At 48.4% G+C, this 4,496-nt stretch overlaps 4 non-coding genes across 4 annotated transcripts; all 4 read left to right on the plus strand.

The window, feature by feature from the left end:
- Positions 1-659: 659 nt before the first annotated feature.
- trnar-ccu lies at positions 660-732 on the plus strand. The gene has a single exon. It is a non-coding gene; the product is annotated as a tRNA-Arg (tRNA).
- A 662-nt stretch (positions 733-1,394) lies between these two features.
- Positions 1,395-1,467, plus strand: trnar-ccu. The gene has a single exon. It is a non-coding gene; the product is annotated as a tRNA-Arg (tRNA).
- A 661-nt stretch (positions 1,468-2,128) lies between these two features.
- trnar-ccu lies at positions 2,129-2,201 on the plus strand. The gene has a single exon. It is a non-coding gene; the product is annotated as a tRNA-Arg (tRNA).
- Positions 2,202-3,565: 1,364 nt separating this feature from the next.
- On the plus strand, positions 3,566-3,638 carry trnar-ccu. The gene has a single exon. It is a non-coding gene; the product is annotated as a tRNA-Arg (tRNA).
- Positions 3,639-4,496: the final 858 nt, after the last annotated feature.

Genomic DNA, 4,496 nt, shown 5'->3' on the forward strand with positions numbered 1-4,496 from the left:
CAGCGGAAGCATGCTGCGCCCATAACCCAGAGGTCGATGGATTGAAACCATCCTCTGCTAGGCGAAAGCCGCAAATGCAATGAACTGCTTTTGTCAACATTGAAAGTATTTCCCTATTTCACTATAGTAATTGACACAAGTGGAGTGGAGGCTGATGGCTATTTTTCCAGGATGTATTTCTGCAATGAGAGCCCTGGAGCCAACAGAAACACTGCAAGGAGGAAGAGCAGAGTGGCGCAGCGGAAGCGTGCTGGGCCCATAACCCAGAGGTCGGATGGATTGAAACCGTCCTCTGCTAGGCAAAACCTGAAAGCTGCAAATGCAATGAACTGCTTTTGTCAACATTGAAAGTATTTCCCTATTTCACTATAGTAATTGACACAAGTGGACAGAGGCTGATGGCTATTTTTCCACAATGTATTTCTGCAATGAGAGCCCTGGAGCCAACAGCAAGACTGCAGTAAGGGAGAGCAGAGTGGCGCAGCGGAAGCGTGCTGGGCCATAACCCAGAGGTCGATGGATCGAAACCATCCTCTGCTAGGCCAACCCAGAAAGCTGAAAATTCAATGAACTGCTTTTGTCAAACTTGAAACTATTTCTCTAGTTCACTATAGTATTTGACACTAGTGGAGTTGAGTCTGACGGCTAGCAGCAGACTGGCCCCAGTGGCCTAATGGATAAGGCACTGGCCTCCTAAGCCAGGGATTGTGGGTTCGAGTCCCATCTGGGGTGAGAAAAAGCAGAGTGGCGCAGCGGAAGCGTGCTGGGCCCATAACCCAGAGGTCGATGGATCGAAACCATCCTCTGCTAGTACCTCTTTAAGTGCCACTCCAGTATAGTTCCACGCAAGATGGCTTTCCTAATCCGCAGTCTGACACCAGGATGAGAAGTACGCCAGGAGGCTTTCAGTGGGGAACACGTAGCCAATTTCATACCCAACAACTCACCCCCTTTAGCAGGTCTCGATATTTTCAGCTGCAGTTCCTCAAATCTAGCTTGCAATCCAATAGACACCAAACAGCAGAAAGCTTGGCAAACCCCGAAAGTTGCAAATTCAATGAACTGCTTTTGTCAACATTGAAAGTATTTCCCTATTTCACTATAGTAATTGACACAAGTGGAGCGGAGGCTGATGGCTATTTTTCCACAATGTATTTCTGCAATGAGAGCCCTGGAGCCAACAGCAAGACTGCAGTAAGGGAGAGCAGAGTGGCGCAGCGGAAGCGTGCTGGGCCCATAACCCAGAGGTCGATGGATCGAAACCATCCTCTGCTAGGCCAACCCAGAAAGCTGAAAATTCAATGAACTGCTTTTGTCAAACTTGAAACTATTTCTCTAGTTCACTATAGTATTTGACACTAGTGGAGTTGAGTCTGACGGCTAGCAGCAGACTGGCCCCAGTGGCCTAATGGATAAGGCACTGGCCTCCTAAGCCAGGGATTGTGGGTTCGAGTCCCATCTGAGGTGAGAAAAAGCAGAGTGGTGCAGCGGAAGCGTGCTGGGCCCATAACCCAGAGGTCGATGGATCGAAACCATCCTCTGCTAGTACCTCTTTAAGTGCCACTCCAGTATAGTTCCACGCAAGTTGGCTTTCCTAATCCGCAGTCTGACACCAGGATGAGAAGTACGCCAGGAGGCTTTCAGTGGGGAACACGTAGCCAATTTCATACCCAACAACTCACCCCCTTTAGCAGGTCTCGATATTATCAGCTGCAGTTTCTCAAATCTAGCTTGCAATCCAATAGACACCAAACAGCAGAAAGCTTGGCAAACCCCGAAAGCTGCAAATTCAATGAACTGCTTTTGTCAACATTGAAAGTATTTCCCTATTTCACTATAGTAATTGACACAAGTGGAGCGGAGGCTGATGGCTATTTTTCCACAATGTATTTCTGCAATGAGAGCCCTGGAGCCAACAGCAAGACTGCAGTAAGGGAGAGCAGAGTGGCGCAGCGGAAGCGTGCTGGGCCATAACCCAGAGGTCGATGGATCGAAACCATCCTCTGCTAGGCCAACCCAGAAAGCTGAAAATTCAATGAACAGCTTTTGTCAAACTTGAAACTATTTCTCTAGTTCACTATAGTATTTGACACTAGTGGAGTTGAGGCTGACGGCTAGCAGCAGACTGGCCCCAGTGGCCTAATGGATAAGGCACTGGCCTCCTAAGCCAGAGATTGTGGGTTCGAGTCCCATCTGGGGTGAGAAAAAGCAGAGTGGGGCAGCGGAAGCGTGCTGGGCCCATAACCCAGAGGTCGATGGATCGAAACCATCCTCTGCTAGTACCTCTTTAAGTGCCACTCCAGTATAGTTCCACGCAAGTTGGCTTTCCTAATCTGCAGTCTGACACCAGGATGAGAAGTACGCCAGGAGGCTTTCAGTGGGGAACACGTAGCCAATTTCATACCCAACAACTCACCCCCTTTAGCAGGTCTCGATATTATCAGCTGCAGTTTCTCAAATCTAGCTTGCAATCCAATAGACACCAAACAGCAGAAAGCTTGGCAAACCCCGAAAGCTGCAAACTCAATGAACTGCTTTTGTCAACATTGAAAGTATTTCCCTATTTCACTATAGTAATTGACACAAGTGGAGCGGAGGCTGATGGCTATTTTTCCACAATGTATTTCTGCATTGAGAGCCCTGGAGCCAACAGCAAGACTGCAGTAAGGGAGAGCAGAGTGGCGCAGCGGAAGCGTGCTGGGCCCATAACCCAGAGGTCGATGGATCGAAACCATCCTCTGCTAGGCCAACCCAGAAAATTCAATGAACTGCTTTTGTCAAACTTGAAACTATTTCTCTATTTCACTATAGTATTTGACACTAGTGGAGTTGAGGCTGACGGCTAGCAGCAGACTGGCCCCAGTGGCCTAATGGATAAGCCACTGGCCTCCTAAGCCAGGGATTGTGGGTTCGAGTCCCATCTGGGGTGAGAAAAAGCAGAGTGGCGCAGCGGAAGCGTGCTGGGCCCATAACCCAGAGGTCGATGGATCGAAACCATCCTCTGCTAGTACCTCTTTAAGTGCCACTCCAGTATAGTTCCACGCAAGTTGGCTTTCCTAATCCGCAGTCTGACACCAGGATGAGAAGTACGCCAGGAGGCTTTCAATGGGGAACACGTAGCCAATTAGCAGGTCTCGATATTATCAGCTGCAGTTTCTCAAATCTAGCTTGCAATCCAATAGACACCAAACAGCAGAAAGCTTGGCAAACCCCGAAAGCTGCAAATTCAATGAACTGCTTTTGTCAACATTGAAAGTATTTCCCTATTTCACTATAGTAATTGACACAAGTGGACAGAGGCTGATGGCTATTTTTCCACAATGTATTTCTGCAATGAGAGCCCTGGAGCCAACAGCAAGACTGCAGTAAGGGAGAGCAGAGTGGCGCAGCGGAAGCGTGCTGGGCCCATAACCCAGAGGTCGATGGATCGAAACCATCCTCTGCTAGGCCAACCCAGAAAGCTGAAAATTCAATGAACTGCTTTTGTCAAACTTGAAACTATTTCTCTATTTCACTATAGTATTTGACACTAGTGGAGTTGAGGCTGACGACTAGCAGCAGACTGGCCCCAGTGGCCTAATGGATAAGGCACTGGCCTCCTAAGCCAGGGATTGTGGGTTCGAGTCCCATCTGGGGTGAGAAAAAGCAGAGTGGCGCAGCGTAAGCGTGCTGGGCCCATAACCCAGAGGTCGATGGATCGAAACCATCCTCTGCTAGTACCTCTTTAAGTGCCACTCCAGTATAGTTCCACGCAAGTTGGCTTTCCTAATCCGCAGTCTGACACCAGGATGAGAAGTACGCCAGGAGGCTTTCAGTGGGGAACACGTAGCCAATTTCATACCCAACAACTCACCCCCTTTAGCAGGTCTCGATATTATCAGCTGCAGTTTCTCAAATCTAGCTTGCAATCCAATAGACACCAAACAGCAGAAAGCTTGGCAAACCCCGAAAGCTGCAAATTCAATGAACTGCTTTTGTCAACATTGAAAGTATTTCCCTATTTCACTATAGTAATTGACACAAGTGGACAGAGGCTGATGGCTATTTTTCCACATGTATTTCTGCAATGAGAGCCCTGGAGCCAACAGCAAGACTGCAGTAAGGGAGAGCAGAGTGGCGCAGCGGAAGCGTGCTGGGCCCATAACCCAGAGGTCGATGGATCGAAACCATCCTCTGCTAGTACCTCTTTAAGTGCCACTCCAGTATAGTTCCACGCAAGTTGGCTTTCCTAATCCGCAGTCTGACACCAGGATGAGAAGTACGCCAGGAGGCTTTCAGTGGGGAACACGTAGCCAATTTCATACCCAACAACTCACCCCCTTTAGCAGGTCTCGATATTATCAGCTGCAGTTTCTCAAATCTAGCTTGCAATCCAATAGACACCAAACAGCAGAAAGCTTGGCAAACCCCGAAAGCTGCAAATTCAATGAACTGCTTTTGTCAACATTGAAAGTATTTCCCTATTTCACTATAGTAATTGACACAAGTGGACAGAG

The sequence above is a fragment of the Clupea harengus genome, chromosome 13 (genome assembly GCF_900700415.2).
Source record: "Clupea harengus chromosome 13, Ch_v2.0.2, whole genome shotgun sequence".
NCBI classification, from domain to species: domain Eukaryota; kingdom Metazoa; phylum Chordata; class Actinopteri; order Clupeiformes; family Clupeidae; genus Clupea; species Clupea harengus.